This window comes from Hordeum vulgare, chromosome 2H (genome assembly GCF_904849725.1).
Source record: "Hordeum vulgare subsp. vulgare chromosome 2H, MorexV3_pseudomolecules_assembly, whole genome shotgun sequence".
In the NCBI taxonomy this organism is placed as follows: Eukaryota; Viridiplantae; Streptophyta; class Magnoliopsida; order Poales; family Poaceae; genus Hordeum; species Hordeum vulgare.
Window position 1 is genome coordinate 262,885,237 of NC_058519.1, and position 23,271 is coordinate 262,908,507.

Genomic DNA, 23,271 nt, shown 5'->3' on the forward strand with positions numbered 1-23,271 from the left:
ACCTGAGGCACATAAGCAAGTAGGACAAAGGGGGGCAACACTCACTCATCTGTAATGGCCCATCTCCTCCTCTTTAGCACCCTCGATAACTCCCTAATGTTGCCTGGGATTGGGCACGAGACGGGGGCACACAGCCCCCGCCGCTCCGGCTAGGGGCTCTGGGCCCATCAAGGCTCCCGGTTCAGAGGCCACCAGGACACGCATGTCGTGAGGCCCCTTGTGCCCCCCGCAAGCAGCCCCCACTGATTGAAGCGGGGCATTATCCGAGCAAGGTCTTCCCCATTCCTGTACTTGTACAATGGGTGCCCCCCATGGGGAAGGATGCCGACAGTCTTGCCAATCAGGATCTACAGCACCCCTCGAGCGCGTTGGCCAGCACGCGCATCATATGGAGCCGCATGGGGTCGTTCGGCCTGGAGAAGTTCCACATCAAACGGGTGTGCCATTGGAGTGGGCAATCCGCTGCCCAAGGAACTCCCTGCCGACCGGCGCGACAGTCACCCCAGCATCCCTTAGGGTTTCGAACATGTTCCACACGAGCGACAACCTTGAGTTGTCAATCCTCGCGTGCCCCACCCACAACTCAGTGCCGCCGAGGACGATGGGGTCAGCAGCAGGGGGTGTACTGCCCCACTTCCACAAACAACCATTGCCGCCTGAATCATGTAGCATTGTGATCGATCCTCATATCGATGCACTCGCCCATCATTGCGTCCACGAACTGGAAGCACACGGACCTAGAGCGTTGGTTAGGTTCGGTCAGCCGAAGGGAGAAGACGTGCCGAAACAATGCCACCAAGGGGAGAATACCCAGGAAGGCCTCATAGAGGAAGGCGAATGACGAGAGAAGAAGAATGGATATCATATCAAGATGCAGCGCATGAATTTGGTAATGCGTCAACATGGTGTTGAAGAACTTTGGGAACAGGGGAAGCAAGACGGAGAAGAGTGCGGGAAGATGAAGGGCGACAGAGGTTGCAGCCAGCTCAGCGAGGGGAGTTGAAGCCTATAAGATCTTTGTTGGCCCCCATTCACTAGAGTTAGTCGCGACTATCGGGAGGACCTTGTCGAGCTCCTCGTGATTCAGCACTATGGACCTACCCATGTTAGGTTCCGGTGCGTGGAGTCCTTCTGCCATTGCCATTTCCTTGCTCTTCCTGCCCACTGGAGCTGTGGCGGAATTGTGGGAGAAGGTGTGATGTTTGCGTGGCAGATGGGGACAATCTTATGTGGGAAGGAAGGCACCGGGAGATGGTGAAAGACAAGGAAGAGCTATGATGGACCATCTATGCTCACAAGAATTGTGCCAGCTCGGGGTGGTTATTGAGGCGTCGTGGGGAGAAGGGGCGTCCCATGACTGGACAGGCGCCACGCGTCGTACCTGGCCCGCAGGTGGTTGTGTCCCACGTCGCTTCGCCCCTCCCATCTGGTGAAGTCGTGCACAACACACACCCGTGGCTATTGTCGGGCCCCTAGGACCAGGGGTACCCGGGGCTATTGTCGGGCCCCTAGGACAAGGGGTACCCAGGCCCGTCGGCTGGCGTCCCCAGGCGCAACGCGCGGCGTCAGCCCCAATTTGGCCAAGCGCGAGGCCAGCCAACAAGACCCTCATGAGGGCTCTCGCCCCATGAGGGAAGCGTGAGAGGATCATCGCCAAGGACCACGAGAGGTCTCCCTCTACGAGGGCACATCCTGAGGTCACCCTTGAGGTCCTCATGGGACATGCTAAACTAGGGCAGCCAGGTAGTGTGTCGCGACCCTCCATCTTCACATGGGTGACATGGGCTGTGTAGGCGGCAGAGGAGCAGTGCCAGCGGGCATGGACAGGGAGGCTTTCCACTTTTGTGCAAAGGAAGCGGGGCCTGCTGGCGGGCTCCCAAAGCAACCCCAAAGGTTTCCCATTTGGTGCACGAGGACCAGGGTTGTAGACGAGGCAGGACAGAGGTCACCCCGATCCCACCGGTGCATCACGACAAAGAGCTTTGGTAGGAGAAGACCACTTTTGTCAGGGTGAAGTGCAGTCATCTCCCCTTTTGAAATTGCCTTATGGCAACCCTTCTCGCCAAGTGTGTTCGGAGGAAGAGTTATGATGCCAATATAAAAGAGAGTTCGAACCTCCATAGCAAGGATCCCATCGTCTCCACTAGGGCAAGAACCCGCCTTTGTACTTGTTTTCCACCTCAAGTAATCCAGAGAAGCAGGAGTAGGGTTTTACACATCAAGGTGGCCCAAACCTAGTTAAAATGCTCTTGTGTTCTTGGTCGCCTTCATTCTCGGAGAGTCACAGTGAGGTTGTGAGGTAGAACAAGTTAGGAGAGCGAGCACACCCAGAGTTCGAACCTTCCTGGGTCTGCGGAGCCCCGATTCCGACTGACGCTGCCCCCGTGTGCCCGCGGCCACGCTCGAGTCACCTCACGGGGGACGCGGGAGCTCCCCGCCGGTTGTTCGTGCCGGACCGAGAAGTCGTCGGAGGGGTTCTATTCACGGGCATGGGTGCGGCGCACGAGGCGCCCACGGACGAGGCCAGCGGTACAAGACATACACCAGCCTCCCAGGTCGTGAAGTCTTTCCACCGACGCATCCCACAAGTTCAATATGGATCGAGGTCAGGCCTCGCACCTGGCTCCGGCACCCGGACTCATCCATGGAGGAAATGGAGGAGCACGCGCCTCTCGGTATGTGGTTGTACCCAAATGGGTGTAGCAATGGGCCTACCTAGGTGGCGAGGGGGTCAACTCCCGTGGCTTTATATCCTTGAGGCATGGGTGGAAGTAGTTCACCCTTTCCCAGGGCTTGCATGAAGGGCATGTCCTCCACTTCAAGTTCGACGGGGCTTCCACGCTCTTCATGAAGGCCTTCGGGAGGGCCGCAGTCGCCTGGACTGCTGCATGGAAGGTGACAGCAGCGCCCTTCCTCCGAGGGGAGCAACGGTGATAGTGATTCCGACAGCTCCCCGGACGCCCACGTCAAAGAGGAGGGAATGACTAAGAACGCGCGATGCCTGCGTTGAGGTCCTTGGCAGTGGTGCTTTGAGAGCCTTATATTCCTTCTTTTGCGTCGCCTTACCTTTCCTCTAATGCGAAATGATGGCTCCGTGGGGGCGTGTAGAAAGGGGTTTTGTCCTTCATGCTTCAAATCGAAAATTATTTTGTGTCAAAAATAAACTTCTTCTTGGCACTCTTTGTTGAACTTGAACCCTCTCCAAGGTCATCCCGATGGTTCGTGGTGCTAAGTACGAGCCCCCGAGCGTGTGTACGAGGGCTCCTGGGGCACTGCACTCAGGGGCTCGCCTTCTGCTCGCGGTCGGCTCATGCGAGGGATTACTGCTTGCAGGGTATGCCGCACGAGGCCCCTCGAGGCAAGTACCGCAGAGATAGTGCCTTGTCCCGAGAGGTACGCACTAGCCCGCTTGCATTTGAGGATTACACGAGAAGTATAGGACCCCAAGGGCCTTGATGAGGTGTCGTGTGTGTGGGCATGACCATGAGCCAGAACCAGTTCTCTAGGTTCCTAGCACCGCCAGGACAGACCCAGGAAACGGCACCATGCCCAACCCCCGTGAGCATGAGGCTCAATGTAAAGCTAGCAGGCGCATGTTGCATGGGGAGACTTGGGACTGCAGGACCGAGGTGCTTCCACCCTAAGGTTGCGCAGACCCTCGGCATTCTTTGTTGTCTTCCCCCCAGCGCGATGCATGGGGCTTCCACTAGGCGTGGGCATTGTAAGAAGAGACAAAACCAACAGAACTGCATGAAAACAAGAAGACCAAGAACTTCATTAAACCCCGAGGCGGACTTTTTTATGAGCCCAATAAGTGGAGGTGCGGCTGCCATGTCCTGCACGGCTCAACCTGGTGAGCTTGTTCACAAGTAGAAGAAAGAAAGGAAGAGAAGTGGTTGCCTTATATAGTAGGTTTCAACCTAGAAAAAAAGCGGTTGTCATATCCAGCACGGGTAATTCTAAAATAAGTGTTACTACCATGTCTAGCATTGGTCAGCCGGGGTTAGTTGCGGCCCGCGAGACGTCTTCTTGGATCGTTCCCAAGGCGCAATGCAAGGGGCTTACACTAGGGTATGCAAATAGTCGCGGTTCGAGAGTCATTCCACTAGCGCGGAGCATAGGAACTTCCACTTTGGCGTGGGCGGCAGCCCGCCATCGAGGCCCCGACGCGGCTTGTTATGGGCTTCCACTTAGGAGGCTCCGTGCGTCTACATCCCACCCATTCTTACGTGATAGTATCACGATCGACGATGATTGGGTGGGCACCCCAGGCCCTGGGCTCGGGAGTGCCTAACCCGGTCTTCATGTGCCCCATGCGTTTCAGCATGGGAGAGTGCATGTCAGCTCAGCACTCGTGTGGCCCAAACATGAATGCCATCACATCCCGCGTGGCCACAAGAGCGCGTTGTCACGCGACTTGTTACGGGACATCGTAAGGAACATGTACCCCGGCAGCGCGAGCCAAGCTGCATTTCCTCCATCTCCCTGCGACGGTTCTCTAGGAGGGCGTGACACTAAGGACCTTGGTGAGATGACTAGCAGGGGTGGCCAGCCCGTGAGCTAGAGCTTGATTACTAGATTTCACGGTGTTGCGAGGACAAGTCTTGACATAGATGTCATGTCTAACCCACACCATGGAACCATCAAACGACGGTTGTGGGGGCACACCAGTCCCCGACAGCGGTGAGACACTAGAGCTTAAGATTTAGGCAAACGACACTATATCAAGTGAACGTTAATCAAGTTCGTTACATATCCAGGAAACACTTGCTTGGGGCGATGCAAAATAAAATGAATTGTTTGATTCGAACAACCCAAAAAGTCAACTCAAGGCGAGGCTGCCGCATGCGCACCAGACATCTGCACGACACGTGCCACGGGGGGTCTACCCCTTTGGTGGGGCCGGCTAGCCCACATGGTCCCGACGCTTGGCGAGGCGTGTGTGGACCATACCTCTTGCAGCTTGTTGATCTCCTCAGTGGAAAATTCTTGTGCCCTTGGCACTTGGTGTTACCCTCCCGGCTCATGGAGGCGCATGCCAGGGTGCGCCTCTGTGGGGTCCGTGGGTGCCCCCTCGTTACACCGACCAAGCCAGGAGGCTCTAGGAGGGAGCGCTAGAGCCCCGCCTGACGAGGGCGTCTTGCGTGGCCTCCTATGTTGGAGGGAGGAGGACACCGGCTTTGGGCACGTGGCTCGTGATACTAGCGTGTGCCATGAGGCCATTCGTGCGAGCGTCTTCTTGAGGTAGACTGCTTCCACTATCGCCACAGGGATGGTCGCACCATCCCTAGTTTGGGTAGTTCCCGAGGTCACCCCCTCCGTCGATGCTGCATTCACCTTCTCCTCGATAGCGCGGGCGACACGGTTCCTGCGTTGAATGGCGCGCTCACTGTGGGAAGACCCGATTGCCCGATATTCCTCCATGTTGTGAGTCTGCACGTTCTGGTGAGCGCAGAACATCCCACTGACTCTTTCAAGCGCACTACCGCAGTGTCCTAGTGGCGGCCCAACGCCGGTCACCTAGACCTGAAAGAGTAGGAGTACAGCTCGAGGCGGTCCCTACTCGGGCCCCTAGGGCTAAGAACTGAGCGAGTCACCGAACGATGGTGGAGGCGTCTCGCTGGCCGAACGCTCCGCTTCTGGTGCCAGGGGCCGAAGTGAGACGTAGGGCACGAGGGACCTCCTCATGACAGTGACGAGCTTGGTGATGTGGTCTTACAACGCTTCATAGCCTCAGTCCATTGGGCGGTGGCCAAGCGGTTCCCTTTCCATGAGCAACTCGTCCTGGATGTTCAGGTCTCCCACATAGACACATGTTGAGGCAGCCGCCACGGGGGACGTACCAAGGCAGCCGCGTTGCCACACTGGAGGCCGCGGGGAGCCCTGTTGCACACGGATGCTCGTGGGTTGATGGCGGCCATCTGGCACCGAGAGCTCGTGGCGTGCATGACGAGCATCGGCCATGGGGTCAGGGAAGCTGGAAACAACGCTGGAGTTGGAGGACGGCTGCGCACTCCTACCTGGCACGCGAAATGTCAGAATCGGGGCTCTACACACATGGAAAGGTTCGAACTCTTGGGTGCACTCACTCTCGTACCCTGTTCTACCTTAAAGTTCACTGCGACTCTACGATTGCTTGAGCTAAGGAAGTCGAGCAAGAACCCACACGCAGTTTACCCAAGATCAGGCCACTTTGCGGTGTAAAACCCTACTCATGCTTGTCTAGATTTCTTGAGAAGTAAGATGAGTACAAAGGATGGTTCTTGCCATAATGGAGTTGGTGGCCGCTCATTTAAACTGGCCTTGGTCATCTCCCCCCTGAAACACCCGATGGGAACGGTTGCCACAACGCCCATTTCGAAAGGGGACACGACTGTAGTCCTCCCTCAAAAAAGTTGTCTTTGCGTGCCACAACCCTTCGTCATGACGCACAGGTGGGCTCGGGGTTGACCTCCATCCTACAGAGCCCCTAGCCTTGGTCCTCTTCCACCAAATGGGAAGCCATAGGGGGGTGCTTTGGGAGCCTGCCAGCTGGCCCCGCTTCCATAGCAAGAAAGTGGAAAGCCTCCCTGTCTATGCCCGCTAGCACCGCTCCTGCACCGCCAGCGCAATCTCTCGTGGAACTTGGCGATGATCCTATGGCTCTTTCCTTGCGAGGTGAGGGCCCTGTGAGGGTCCCTTCCCGGGCTTGTTGACGGGCCGAACCATGGCCGTGTAGCGCATTGCACCTACGGCCGTAGGCTGATGGGCCTTGGTACCCCCGGATCTAGGGGCACGACTATATCTTCTACCAAGACAAATATGTGAGAAATTGATTGATTGATGATGAGACTATCTTTTCAAGTACAATAGCAAGGATTTCATCATGCATACCACATCTGTTATCTTTTGGAGAGTGGTGTCTCCTAGATTGGATACACGTCGCTTGGGAGCCTCAAATTCATTGTGGAGTTGAGTCAGGAAGTTTGTAAGGGCAAGGAGATTGCCTAGTTCATGAAGATCTACCCCAAGTGAGGCCATCCATCATGGACGTAAGCCATGGTGGAATAGACAAGGTTTCTTCTTTGTGCACCCCTTGTGGGTGGAGCCCTCCATGAACTCGCACAGTTGTTACCCTACGCGGGTTGAAGTATCTATCAACATGGATGTACGATACCACCACCTATGAGAACCAAGCCAAAAATCTCCGTGTCATGTTTGTGTTTTATTTTCCTATGTCTACCCCTTACTTACATGTGCATGTATTTACTTTTTGCTACTATACACATTGACTCGCATGTGTAGGGTGCTCTAGACTTGCTAGAATTGCTAAAACACATCAACCATTCGAATTGGGAAAAGTTTAGGTTTTATTTTCCCAAGTGGTCTATTCACGCCCCCTCTGGGCATCACCCCTCGATCCCACAATTGGTATCACAGCTTTGGTCTCTATAGCTTTGGTTTAATCATCATTGAATGGAGATGGATGTGCCTAGTTTGGGGAGTCTTAGTTGTAGAGTGCATATTCTCAATGGAAGTAGTATAGTCAATGGAAAGACAAAAATCTTGATCTATTTGATGAAGTCCATTTGATCAAGTATGTTGAAACTCCCTATATGCCTCCCATTGATCGCTTACATCGTTTTCACTAGGAATAAATTGATATGCTTCATCATCTTAGAACTGACAATCTCATCATTAGAGGATTACCAAGTATTGTGTTTGATCAAATGAAGAACTTTGAGTGTGACTATACTTTGTTGAAAGATTTGGAGAAAACATATCCAAACTACTCTTTGAAAAATATTGATGTCATTCTCAATAAAATTATTGTCCTTTACAAAATGAATACTAGTGACCTATCTTTCATAATACTTGTTTGAGCTTTATAATCTCATGCATGCTAAAGGAAATGTCATAACCATCAATGATATCATTGTTGAATCCATTCGCATCATAAACTTGAACATTGTCATTGTCACAATTCTAACGACTCTCTTAATCTTTGTGACGAGGATATTCCATTTGATGGTGATGACACTACAGGAATCAGAATCTTTGCCGTCTGCAATAATAGACGGCGAAGAGGTGTTCCACGGACAGCAATGTCCTTTGCCGTCTGTCTCCTGTTGGCAATGTTCCTGCATCAGCTTTCGACGACACATTACCTTCTTTGTTGTCTGCCTCCAGGAAACGGACGACAATGTCCTTTGCCGTCAGCAATATGCCCAAGCTCAGGGCAAATTTACTTTAGACGGCAGCTGAAGGCAACTACTCCGTTAGGTGACTAACGGAGCACTTTGCCATCAGCCTTCTTTTGCAGCCTTTGATGTCTGGCTTACAAGCCCTTTGCCGTCTGCGTTCTGCCCTCTTTGATGCCTGCCTCATGCTGGCCCTTTGCCGTCTGCCTCGTGCTGGCCCTTTGCCGTCCGCCTCTTGCTGGCCCTTTGCCGTCTGCATCCTGCTGGCCCTGTGCCGTCTGCTGGCTTCGGTGGCGGACGGAAAAATGACTAAATGGGCTAGCTGTTGATGCCCCAGGTTGCACAGGTGGCTGCCACCTGGCCTCTTTGCTGTGTGCTCCCTGATGGCAAAGGCCTTTGCCATCAGCTGGTAGACTGCAAAGAGCCCATATAGTCCCTGTTTTATTTATTTTATTTTAATTCACATTAGATATATATATTTAACAACACATATATGATATATTTTTCACAACACATATATATTGTTCACACCACATATTTGATATACATATAAAGTTCATCAATGTACATCCCATATATCGAAAGAACCAACATACAAAGTTTTACACTATTCAACCATAGATACATATAAATATAGTTCTACATTGTTCATCAACTTAAATGAAAACTAGAACTAAAGTACTCCATGAATGCCAGCTTTCATGCATGTAGTACATCCAATCTACAAAATTGTGAATAAGAAAGTCAGAAGAACAACAACAACAACATATGATGTTTTTGAGCTAATCAACAACAACAACAAAAATGTGAGTATGAAATAGGAGAAGAAAGGGGAGGAGGAGAAGAAGAAATCAAGAAGAAGGAGAAGAAGGAGGAGGAGGAGAAGAAGGAGGAGAAGAAGGAGAAGGTCTTCTCCTCCTCCTCTCCTCGTCCTTCTTCTCCTCCTCCTCCTTCTCCTTCTCTTGTTATTCTTCTTCTTCCTTCTTTTCATTTTTCCTATTTCTTCTCCTCTTCTCCTCTTCTTGGAGCTAAATTATCTAATTATGTCTTTTTGGACCTAAATGAGCTAATTATGTCATTTGGGAGCTAAATGGGCTAATTATGTCATTGTTGGGGAAAATAAGGTAAGGAGAATATGAAAAGGAGAAGAAAGAAATCAAGAAGAAGGAGAAGGAGAACAAGGAGGAGGAGGAGAAGGAGGAGAAGAAGGAGAAGGTCTTCTCCTCCTTCTCCTTCTTCTCCTCCTCCTCTCCTCCTCCTTATTCTCCTCCTCCTCCTTCTCCTTCTCTTCTTATTCTTCTTCTTCTTCTTCTTCTTCCTTCTTTTGGCTTTTCCAATTTCTTCTCCTCTTCTCCTCTTCTTGGAGCTAAATTATGTAATTATGTCTTCTTGGAGCTAAATGGGCTAATTATGTCATTGTTGGGGAAAATAAGGTAAGGAGAATATGAAATAGGAGAAGAAAGAGGAGGAGGAGAATAAGAAGAAGAAATAAAGAAAAGGAGAAGAAGAATGAGAAGGAGGAGGAGGAGAAGGATGATAAGGAGGAGAAGACCTCCTTCTTCTCCTCCTCTTCCTTCTCCTTCTCTTCTTATTTTTTTTCTTCATCCTTCTTTTCATTTTACGTATTTCTTCTCCTCTTCTCCTCTACTTGGAGCTAAATTATATAATTATGTCTTTTTGGAGCTAAATGGGCTAATTATGTCATTGGTGGGGAAAATAAGGTAAGGAGAATATGAAAGAGGAGAAGAAAAAGGAGGAGGAGAAGAAGAATACGAAATCAACAAGAAGGAGAAGAAGAAGGAGAAGGAGGAGGAGGAGGAGAAGGAGGAGAAGAAGTAAATGGTCTTCTCCTCCTTCTCCTTCTTCTCCTCTTACTCTCCTCCTCCTTCTTCTCCTCCTCCTCCTTCTCCTTCTCTTCTTCTTCTCTTCTTCTTCTTCTTCTTCCTTCTTTTCATTTTTCCTATTTCTTCTCCTCTTCTCCTCTTCTTGGAGCTAAATTATCTAATTATGTCTTTTTGGAGCTAAATGGACTAATTATGTCATTTTGGAGCTAAATGGGCTAATTATGTCATTGTTGGGGGGAAAATAAGGTAAGGAGAATATGAAAGAGGAGAAGAAAGACGAGGACGAGGACAAGAATAAGAAATCAAGAAGAAGGAGAAGAAGAAGGAGAAGGAGGAGAAGGAGGAGAAGAAGGAAAAGGTCTTCTCCTCCTTCTCCTTCTTATGCTCCTCCTCTCCTCCTCCTTCTTCTCCTCCTACTCCTTCTCCTTCTCTCCTTCTTCTTCTTCTTCCTTCTATTCATTTTTCCTATTTCTTCTCCTCCTGTCCTTCTTATTCTTCTTACTACTCCTTCTTATTCTTCTTCCTTCTCCTTCTCTCCTTCTTCTTCTTCTTCCTAAATTTTCTAATTTTGTCTTTTTGGAGCTAAATGGGCTAATTATGTCATTGTTGGGGAAAATAAGGTAACGAGAATATGAAAAAGGAGAAGAATGAGGATGAGGAGGAGGAGAAGAAGAAGAAATCAAGAATAAGGAGAAGAAGAAGAAGGAGGAGGAGGAGAATGAGGAGGAGGAGAAGAAGGAGAAGGTCTTCTCCTCCTTCTCCTTCTTCTCCTCCTCCTCTCCTCCTTCTCCTTCTTCTCCTCCTGCTCCTTCTCCTCCTTCTTCTCTTATTCTTGGAGATAAATTAGAAAAGTTGTGAGCTAACATAGGTTCTTACGATGTTTTTACCTAACTAAGCTAAACTAGCTTATTATGTCAAAAATAAACTAGAGAAAACTTACCAAAGTGGTCATCAAGGAGGAGAAACACCAACGTTGCTCACGTCGGCTTTGTTTGGAGACGGTTGCCCTCAAGAAGGGTCATGCGATGCCACTCGGGAGTTATTCTGCAGAAAAGATATTTTGCAATGTCTCAGCTAGCATGATGACACACAATTGTTAATACTAGTTTATAATGACCATTGAAATGAAACTCACCGTGCCAATCCCAGAGAAGACATGCATCGGCGGAGGGGCTTGACCGGTCTTCTCGTACATAGACTGCACATTCGGTTTTAAAGAGTCAGTCGTATTAGTTAGTAATGAAACAGACATTACACACATGATTTGTCTAATGTGAAAAAGAAACTTACCACAACAAATTCGTACATGGCCAGGTGAGCCGCCTAATTCCGGGCCCTCTCCTCCTCAATCAACCGAGCCGTAGTCCGGTCCCTCTCCTCAAGAGCAGCCTGAAGAGTAGCCTGGCTTGCCGCTCTCTCTTTCTCAAGAGCAGCATCGGTTGCCGCTCTCTCTTTCTCAAGAGCAGTCTCGTTTGTCGCTCTCTCTTTCTTAAGATCAAGCTGCAACACCATTCCTCGTTACCACAGTAATGATCGATGGCCACACACACAATAAAATGGATGAAACTTTTCTGAGTCTGTACAACTAACCTCGATGGAAAGATCGATTGGTCGTGGACGAGGCGTTATCTCAGGACAGGAGCTCGACTAGCGCGCCTTGATCTCCGGGAGAGTGAGTGGACAATGTATTATCCCATCTCCAATGGCTATCGAGCCATGGGGCCTATTGCCACCAGATATCATCACCAGCTCTGGATCCAAAGGTTCCTGGCTCGGGTTAAAGTCCTCCCCTTTCCAAGCATTCCCCGTGTCCTTATATTTCACGAGCTTGTGGTGGGATGACATGTTGGTGAAGTTATTTGGATCATCCATGTCAGACTCAGAGAATGCCTTCGCCTTCTTGTACGAGGCGGTATGGGCCATGCCATAAAGGTCGTACAACTCTGGCATCTCCGTTTTATTGTGATGCGCCTAAAAGAGAGGAACAAAGTATTAGTAAGGGGCTCAAGCTAGCATGAAGAATGAATTGCATGAATCATGAAGCAAACCACCTACCAAGTTTCGTCCGAACTGAAGTAAGTTGGCGCTGCCTTGATGGGGTGGCACACCAACCATTTGGCTACGCCGATCCTTCGCATTGTCGTGGATGGCTCGCCAGTTGCCTGTGCACCACTCATCCACCAATACCTCCCAACAATCCATATTATCCGCACACCATCTCGGGGGCACCTATAAGTTATTAGAAAGAATTTTGAGCACTACACCTATGAATCAAATCAACAAAACTACGTACAAGGCCTTAAGAATAGGTAATTACCTTCATGTACTACTCTTCTTCTCATACTTTCCGCGGAACTCCTTCTTCTGCTTTTTAATACCACACGTGGCATAGGAGTCTTGAATGGCCAGCAAACGAGCCTCTTGGCGTAAGTTCCGTAATAACCGCCTACACTCGGCCTTGATAACCTTGGCCGACTCCTCCTCATATCCCTCCTCACACCTATAGAAGGTCTACAATCAAACGAGACAATCTCTACGGAGAGATATGGGAGGAATGGAAGTACCACCCCTCGTGCGGCCGCCGAAGAAGAACCCGTTGAGCGATCTGGACCCGCACCCACCATCTTTCAACACCTGCTGACCTGCCGTGATGAAGATTAAAAGAAATTAGTACAACATAAAAAATTTGAATAACTGACATGAATAATAATATGTACATATATAATTTAAGTTGTGAATCTTAAAAACTAATAATCATCATCAATAAATGCATCAACATCAGTATCACGCATGTCTTCATGAATGACATGCTCATCGGGTTCAACGGCATGAAGTTGTGGAAGGCCTTTCCGTAATATGTCCAGCATTGACAGGTCATCTGCATCAGTAACCTCTTCTAGTTCTAGCTCTGCTAGTTCCGGCTCAGGGGTGGAGTCGGATTCATTGTCGCTGTCTACTTCCATGTTCTGGGGTGAAGCACGACGGTTCTTGAAACATTTCTTGGAAAGACTTGTTTCTTGGAAGAATTTTCCATCATATGTGTCTGGGTTAATGTGAGGTTCATAATCCTGTTCATTTGGGAGAGGTGGTCTAACACGTGGCGGCAGTTCATAAACAACATACCAACCTTCCAGATTCTTATCAGTTTGACATTCCCACAGTAGATAGAAAACTTGGGTCACCTGTTGAGCCGTAATATAGACACCGGGAACATCTAAATGGGTGTTTGGATTGATTTCTACTAGTCCTATATGTTCATGAGTCCTTCTAGTCTCCTTCGGCTAGAATCAATAACATTTGAAAACTATGACGTTGGGTGGGTTTTCACCATAGAATTGAAGTTCATAAAATGCTTCAACTCTTCCATAATACTCGATAACACCTTCGCCGATAACAGAGACGCCACAATTTATAGATTTCCGATCGAGCATAGATACCTCTTTGCCAATGGTGCGAAAGAGATACCTCAAATGAACGTACCTTATAGTCAAAACCATTAGCGGCTTGTCTCAATTCAGCGTCCATAGACTCTGAATTAGCCTACAAGTTTAATACGAAACGATTGTTGCATTAGCCGCAAGTTAGACCAAGAAATGAAATGGTCCAATATTGATCATTACTATTTCTTTTAACCAAGAGATGAAACCGGGATAGCTGCCTCCTGTCTTTTCCAGAAGCGCATACTCTTCGACGGAATCATTTTGGATCACCGCTCCATCCGATAATTTAGCGACGTATCAGCTGTATGAAATATCCGGGAATAAGAGCAGTTCAAAGGATTTAGAAGTTACGGGAAAATGTGCCGAGAACATACTCGTTGTACGGCCGCACTTCTGTTAGGTTGTTGAAGATATACAACGACATGTTCCGCCATTCTTCGACATCCAACGTTATTGGTTTCGAAGCACCGACTAGTGCGAGCTTCACTTTGAATAGGCTTAGGTTGGACCCACCTTTTTAGGGTCTGCATCATTGTGCCGAGGCTTCGGATTATGCAAATTATGATCTTTGGCTTCGTAGTGTGCTGTCAAAAAGTTTGCGACCTCCTCAGTAATGAATGCCTCAGCCATCGATGCTTCAATTCTACGCTTATTTTTATATTTAGCTTGAAGCGTCTTCTACATCCTCTCAGTTGCATAGCACCAACGATTTTGCACGGGCCCACCCAATCTTGCCTCGGTCGGTAGATGTAAAATCAAATGCTGCATTGGACTAAAGAAGCCCGGCGGAAAGATATTCTCTAACTTGCACAGCAACTTCGGTGCAAACTCCTCCATGTCATCTACCATGCTAGGCGACAATTCTTTCGCACAAAGAACATGGAAGAAATAGCTCAGCTCTGCCAGTACTAGCCATCCATCCTCAGGAATAAAGCCACGTAACATCACCAACATTACCCGCTCTAGCCATATGTGCCAATCATGACTCTTGAGACCAAAGATTTTTATTTTTTCAAGACTCGCTCCCCTCTTTAGATTTTCTGCATACCCATCGGGGAACATCAAGTGCATTTTGACCCACAAGATAATTTCCCTCATAGCTGGCCTTCCAAGATTGAACCAGTCCTTTGGCTTCGACCACTTCTGATTTTCTTTGCCTTCTCGCATGTTTTGTAACGGTCTGTGACATAGTGTCTCTTGATCGACTCTAGCCTTAGTATTATCCTTTGTCTCCCCATCTATGTCGAACAATGTACCAAAAATAGCCTCTTCGATATTCTTTTCAGTGTGCATCATGTCGATATTGTGTGGAAGAAGGAGGTCTTTGAAGTAAGGAAGATCCCAAAAGCATGGCTTGTGAGTCCAGGCGTGTTCTGAATTATACCCCTTGATATACCCTGCATGCTCTGGATCAGGCTCGAGGGCATTTATCTGATCCAGGATCTGTTGTCCTGTCAACGCAGGTGGCGCCAAGTTTTTGACAACTTTACCTTTGGTAAAGTTCTTCTTTTCTTTTCTGAGCTAATAGTCAGGATCCAGGAACTATGTATGCAAGTCAAATCAAGAATACTTTCGACCCTCCTGCAACCAATAAGACTGAAGAGTTGCCTTGCATTGGGGGCATGGGAACCTTCCATGCACACACCGAGAATAGAGCATACCCGGCAAGTCATGCATAGAGTGCATGTACCATACATGCAATTTGAAGTTTTATTTTCTAGCGGCATCGTATGTCTTGACGCCATTATTCCAAGCTTCTTCCAATTCATCCTTAAGGGGCTATAGGTACACATTCATATTATTCCCCGGATAATTGGGCCCGGTAATTATCAACGTCTGAAATATGTTCTTTCTTTGCATAATCTGCCCCGGGGGGGAGATTGAGTGGAATGACAAATACAAGAAAACAACTCTATTGGGTTGCCGTCATGCCGAACGGATTAAGACCATCCATGGTGGCGCAGACTCGAGGATTCCTTGGATCTGCCGCTTTATCCTGATGCAATCCATCGAAATGTTTCCAGGCTTCCTCATCCGATGAGTGTACCGCCATCTTATTGCCATCCGCATCTAGTTCGGTTCTTTTGCCCAATTTGTGCCATGTCATCTATCTGGCTGTCTCTTTGACTATGAAAAGACGTTGAAGCCTTGGTACGATTGGCATATACCGAAGAACACTAACTGCGATTTTGGTCTACCTCTTCTCACCCATACCGTTGTCTACCACAAGATACTTGCAAGACTCGCAATTGGGACAATAGTCCAAGTGTGCATACTCCTTCCTAAATTAGACACATCCTTTCTCACATGCATCTATCTTCTCATAGGGAATCTTAAGTACATGAAGTATTTTTTCCGACTGATAAAGGTTTGCAGGCATGACACGGCCTTTGGGTAGGAAGCGTCCAAGTAGTGTGATTATCGCGTCGTAGCATTCTCTTCCCAAGTTGAACTGAGCCTGCAGAGTCATTATTTGTGCAATTGCATCCAGTTGACAAAGCTCAGTGTGCTCATGGAGAGGACGTTTTGAAGACTGCAACATTTCAGAGAAGGCCTTTGCATATTCCTACATCTCATCTTCCGAATCCCGAGCATCATCAAAGTCTTATACCATGTCTCCGATCCCGGTACCATGCTCGTCGGTGCGACGACGGACCACCTCAGCTCTAGTGCGTTGTATAGACTCACCATGAAATGTCCACACTGTATAATTAGTCTTAAACCCCCTCCTCTGCAGGTGTTTAATCATTACATCATCTGTCGTCTTTTTATAGTTGTCACATCCAGGACAGGGGCAATAGTTTCTTTCCTGGCCATTTGCAAATGCGGCTTTCACAAATTCCTTGGTTTTTAGAAACCATTATTTCATCATCTCTTTCTGACTAGGGTGACCGGTGTACATCCACGCACGATCACTCATCTTGACTAGCTACTAAACACACAAGAAGAAGAAGGAGAAGAAGCAGAATGAGAGAAGAAGGAGAAGAAGGAGGAGGGCTCCTTCTCCTCCTCCTCCTTCTCCTTCTTCTTCTTCTTCCTTCTTTTAATTTTTCCTATTTCTTCTCCTCTTCTCCTCTTCTCCTCTTCTTCTTCTTCTTCTCCTCCTCCTCCTCCTCCTACTCATCCTCCTCTTCTCCTCTTCTTCCTCCTCTTCTTCTTCTTCTTCCTCTTATTTATATTTCAATTTTTCTTTATCCTCTTCTTCTACTTATTCTTCTTTTCTGCTTTTTTTTCTCTGTTTCTCCTTTTTTTCTTCTTCTCTTCTCTTCTTCTTATCTTCTTCTTCTTCTTCTTATTTTTTATTCTCCTCCTCTTCTTCTTCCTCTCCTCCTCCTCCTCTTCTCCTCCTCCTCCTCTTCTTCTTCCTCCTCTTCTTTCTATTAAGTTAGCTAACTAACTAACCTAACTAACAAAGTTAACTAACTAACCTAACTTATTTAACTAGCTAACTAACTAACCTAAACCAAATAAACTAACCTAGCCATACAAATTGTGTGGGGGCGGTTGGGGCGTCGTTGGCGCGTCAGGGCGCCGGGGTGTTGGGGCTGTTCAACGCCGGGGGTGTTGGGGCGCCGGGGGTGTTAGGGCGCCGGGGCGGTGCCGGGGCTGTGGGGCACCGTGGCGGCGTCGGGGCGGTGGGGCGGCGGCGCGACATGGCCGGTGGGGCGGCGACGGTGGTGGTGGTGGTGGGCGTCGGGGAGAGGTGTGGAACAGAGGGGTCGGTGGAGCGTGTGGGACGTGAGTGAGAGGGGCCGGGGTGGGGGCAAAGAGCCGTTACACACGTTGGCTCTTAGCCGTCTGCTGGTGGCTCTTTGCCGTCCGCGGCTGACGACAAAGAAAATATTCTGTTTCGATCTAACGTCCCCGCAGTCCGTGGGCCCCACCTGTAGCTTTGCCGTGTGCTGTGCGGATCTTTGCCGTCTGCCGCTGACGGCATAATAGTGATTCCAGTTTGACCTGACGTCTTCGTAGTCAGGCGGGCCCCACCTGTAGCTTTGCCGTCTGTTGTGCGGCTCTGTGCTGTCTGCGGCTGACGGCACAGAAGTGACAGATGTCAAAGAAGTTCTATGACATCAGCCGGTTCTTGGTCTTCCGCTTTGTGGAAGCTGACGGCAAAGACACTCTTTGCCATCAGCCAGCAGACGACACAGATCTGGCAGACGGCAAATAAGTGAATTCTAGTAGTGAGACGAGAAGTTTGACATTGAATATGACAAGTCAATTTAGAATTTAAGTCTCATTTACTACATGTCCAATGGAAAGGAGTGGGTTCTCGATACTGGATGCACCCATACATGACTGGAGATAGAGACATGTTTAACGAGATCACATCAAACAATGGACCATGGAGGTCTGTAACTTTTTGAGACAACTCCAAGGGTAAGGTACTAGGTGTCGGTAAGGTGGCAATATCTCATGATAGTTCGATTCAAAATGTCATGCTTGTTCCGTATCTAGACTAGATGATTTTGATTTCAATGTGCTATTTGCTAAAGTATATTACCGGGTGTTTCCTCAAGACAATCATAAGATGGTCTTTGCCAGTTTCCGTAGAGGTGATCTATCCATTGTCGATTTCACTAAAAGAGCCCACCTTGTACTTGTCTTATTGCAAAATATTCTAAAGGTTGGCTATGGCAAAGAAGGCTAGGACATGTTGGTATGCGTAATCCAGACTAGCTCATTAGAGGTGATCATATACTTGGTGTTAAACATGTTACATTTGAGAAAGATAGACTTCGTAGTGCTTGTTAAGTAGGAAAACAAGTGGGTTGAAGTCATCCCGTCAAGAATGCCATGACTATTAGGAGAGCTCTCAAGTTGCTTCATATGGATCTCTTTTGTCCCATTGCTTACAAGAGCCTCGGTTGAAATTCATTTCGCCTAGTTATAGTTGATGATTTTATCACATTTACGTGGGTATTATTTCTTAATGAAAAGTTATAGGTATAAAAGATCAACAAAAACTTCGCTCGCAAAGCCCAAAATCAATTTTAAGTGAAGATCAAGAAAGTTCAGAGTGACAACGTATCAGAGTTTAAGAACAGTAATGTGGATACCTTTCTTTACGAATAAGTTATCTCACATGACTTCTCGGCTACATGCATACCTCAACAAAATGTAGTTGTTGAGAATAAGAACCAGAATCTCATTGAGATGGCTAGAATGACGCTCAAGGAATACAAGACACCAAGACACTTTTGGTCGGAAACCGTAGGAACAACTTGCCATGCTACAAACCGAATATACCTACACAAGCTTCTCAATAAAACGACATACGAGTTACTCACCAGTAACAAACCCCAAATTGGATACTTTCGAGCATTCGGCCCAAAGTGCTACATTCTTGATAAGCATCATTGTTCTAAATGTGCTTCTAAATCCCATGAAGTTTTCCTACTTGGTTACAAATAAAAATCTAGAGCTCAAAAAGGAGGACAAAACGGTTGATCAAAAAGTTTATCATTCATTGATAGGTTCATTGCTATATCTATGTGCCTGCTATCCTGATATCATGCTAAGTGTGTGGAGGTGTGCCCGATATCAATAGGAAACCAAAGACTATGATATTAAACTTGTGAAAAGAATTGTGAGATACTTGATGCATACACCAATTTTTTTCGTTTGGTATCCCAAGGGATCTTCATTCAATCTTATGGGCTATTTTGACTCGGACTATGTTAGAGATAAGGTTGATAGAAAATCCACCTCGGGTACATTTCAATATCTTGGGATATCTCTAGTGTCATGGTCATCCAAGAAACAAAACTTGGTATTTCTATCGACCATCAAGGAGAAATAAATCAACGTCGGATCGTGTTGTGTGCAATTGCTATGGATGAATCAAAACCTTAAGGACTAGAATAAATGTGATACATGTTCCACTCCTTTGTGACAATGAGATCGCTATTAATATTCTTTATAATCCTATGCAACATTCATGAATTAAACATATCGAAGTTTGTCCTCATTTCATTTGTGATCATGTTTCCAAAGGTGATATTAATTTCAAAAATATTCGTACTAACAAACAATTATCCGATATCTTTACTAAGCCACTTGATGAGAATGTGTTTTGTTGTTTCTGAAGTGAGATGAACATCATTGATCCTTGAATCTAGAGCTGGAGTCACTCGGATGAATGCAAAGGAATGAGCTTACAAGAGTAATCCTTGATACTATTGCCATGATGGTACTTCATTTATTTTGAAAATCTATCTTCCCTTGTATTGCATCTAACCTTTTTGTAGGGACTTTGAAGAACTACACTCTACAAGATTGCCATCAACTCATAACACAAGCAATCGTGTTACAACCAAATATCAACACCCCTACTTTGAGATGGAAGAAGAAGACAACACAAACTATATTTGTCTATGTACTAAGATACAGGTGAGGGAGTCCAGGACTATGGGGTCATCGGGCTGCCGGCCTATCCCTATGGGCTGGACTTCTAGACAACTTCGGGAAGCCCATGACATATACGAGGAAGATTCCATAAGATTTGGTGACCAAGGCAAGGACTCCTACACACCAACGTAACCGACTAGCACTCTTGTAATCCTAGGCCTACGGTGCATTATGTAAACCGAGGCTAGGCTAGCCGATAGACAATCTCATAGTCATATGATCATTACTCATAGGGTTTACTCCACAACATTAATCTCACAGTAGGTCAACTCTGTGCCCTGTACTATTCCATCAATAGCAACAACAACATGACATAGGGTTTTACCTATGTCAAGAGGGTCCAAACCTGGGTATAATGTCGTCTCCATCGTACCTTCTTACCTATCAATTCAAGATCCATAGATTGTACCCCCTACTCGAGATCGTCCAGTTTTGACACCGTCATTGGTGCTTTCATTGAGAGTTCTAATGTGTGATCCGTAGAAGGATTGATGGCCCGTCTACAAATTGATTGCAGTTTTTTCTGGACAACGAATTTGTTTTCGTCATCCCCTCGAACGTCGCTTTAAGGATTTCTTCGGTGGAATTGTGCGGAATTGAATCTATAACAACCCTGCAAAATTTCATAATGTTTCGATGGAGGAGTCTCCAACGATCTTCGATATACTGGAGCCATGTCGAATCTGGACGAGTATAGGGCGAGGGGTCCAGTATCTAGCTTGGACATCTGTTGAGAAATCCCACCGTTCATCAGCCGCGGAACTCCTATATCAAACATCCTTAATATTTCAGCTCGATCCGACTGTTCAAACTCCGGAAAACATCCGATGAGTGCATCACTTTTTTGGACCTATTTTCTTCGCGAAAACGAATCCGACCCAAGTTATTCCTTCTTTGTGAACGGGGTTTAGGATATCCTTTTTGAAAGAATTTATTAAGGTATTATGTGTTGTTCTAAAACACATGTCCATAAATGTTGTGCGTTTTCCAAGCAATCCGCACCGTCGTGCCGGTGTCAAACCGGTCCAACAATAGTGCTCCACGGCTTTCGAGCTGGGCCAGCATCGACTGCGCTATCGTTCTATCGTGCCAACGACAACCATCTTGGAACATCATCTCGTTGAGACGACCAAGAGTTCGGCATGGCAAGGGCCGAATACTCATTGATTGAACCTCGTGACCCACGGGTTGCATGGGGTAGACGCTCCGTTTCTTCATCAAGCCAGGATTGACCGCGTGACAAATTTCGACCTGCGCCAGCATCGCCTTGCCGTTGATTCAAGCCGTGGTCCGCCATTCCAATTTGCTTCAACATGTTGGCTAACATGGGGTTATAGTGTAACCTTACCGATCTACTTTGTCACCTCGCCTAAACCGAGGACTTCTCCATCTCTTCATCAACCTGCTCTGGGGACTTCGGTGTCACGAGCCGACCAACTTCATCACCTCGGGTGGACTGAGGGCTTCGACTCGCCACATCGGTCGTGCCGCAGCGCTACTACATCGAGCCAAGCTCTTTTATCGGGCACCTCGGCGCTTAGGCTATATTTTTTCTATATATTTACTTCACTTAAGTTCATTAAGTAGATAATTTATACTATTATTTGATACTAATTTTGTCTTGCACTATTTTATGTGCACAAGTGATCGTGTTCGACAGTCACCTCGACCCACAGACGTCGTCATCACGCCTCCATCAACCAATTTGTGTCATGCTAGAGAACTACTCCATCTCATCGGCTGGACCTGGGGTTTCTCCTCAGCCCTTCGAAAGTGTTGTGTTGTCACTTCATCAAGATGAGATCTTCGTCGTCTACTTCGTGACCAGCTTGGAGGATGGGACCTTGTCCCGCCATAGATCCGCACACATCACACCAAGCACATTAACCAACTAAGTCGCTTTCATGCTCAACCTTTTTTCAATTTTTAATTTCCGTGCGGTTCAACCAAGCATTATATTTGTGTGAAACAAAAAAGTTGTTCGTTAAAAACTTAGCTCATTAAGAGCATTGTTTCTTAGAAACACTTCCTTTACCCATGTTACCTGGGGGCTCTTAAAAATTTATATGAGCCGTTTTTTTAATAAATGTGTTATCCTCTTGATCGTTGCAAATTCTATTTCTACCGCTCCTTTCTCGACTGAAGAGTTTGGTCAATACCAGGATATCCTGGTTACTTTCTAAATCCGCTCGAGTTTAGTTTGCTAAATTGGACTCTGAGAAACACTCCAGCTTCGGGATATGGATGTTGAAGCCAAAGGCTAACCCGCTTGAAAACATAATATTGCATGTGTCATGCTAAAGCACGACGGAAGCACAAACTAATTTTAAGACCCATTTTCGGATTGGCACCAAGAAAGTTCATATAGTTCGGACGTAGAGTTTTTGCTAAAAATTTTGGTTTTCCGTGCTTTAGACACCATTAACCAATTTTTATGTTTTTATTTCAGGAGGTAGGACACCCTCTTGTTCGAGGTGCTCTGCATGGTGGTTCTTCTTGGAGAAATTTTTCCATCATACAGTTCGACATATTTCCTGCCGAGCTCAACGTTGAGGTTGTCAAAACACATTTAATGGATGAAATAGTTCCCTAGGAGATACGATCCTAGGTTCGGCCATGTTTCCCAACCCAAGTCTTTGGGGCTACTAGTTATATAGCTCATCAAAGAATAAATTGCACCAACTGGAAAATCTTTTCCGACCCGTAGTTCGACATCATTCTTGCCGATCTGCACCTTGTCATTGTTAAAACAAATACACAACAAGTGCAATACAGTTTCCGACAAGGTTCGACCCTCGGGTTGGTTCGCTGCACCCACCTTGAGTCTCTGGGTCTACTGCCCACCGCATTTTAATTTCTAAAGTATTATGCGAGTAAGGATTTGATCCTCAGGCCGATTTCGCCAATCGACGTGAGTCTCGGGGGCTATTAGGATGAGCGGTGTATCTTGGTTTTTAGACCGACACACCTTGAGGGATACTGTTTATACATCTTGGTAGTAAATAAATTACACCAATCAGAAATAAATTCCACAAAAAACAGCCCGAGACTGAGGTGGTGCACCACCCCAGAAGTAGTTCGGCATATAGTACGGATGGGACTGGCTCGCTCCATAAAAGAGTATTCCTGAATTTAGGCTCGGATGCATTCCTTCAAAATTTTAAAAAATTGACGTACTCTATGAAACCTAGGATACCGACCAGCGTTGGAGCTCGACTATAAAAAGACACCTCGAATGCAGTACAATGTTGGAGCCCGAACACAGGAGGACACCTTTGTGACAGCCCGATGCCGACGTTCCAGAAGATTCCCTTTCCTTTCCGTTTTCGTCGTGTGTCTGTTTTATTTTGTCGCATCATCATCGCATCATTCGCATCATCTGCATTGCATCGGCAT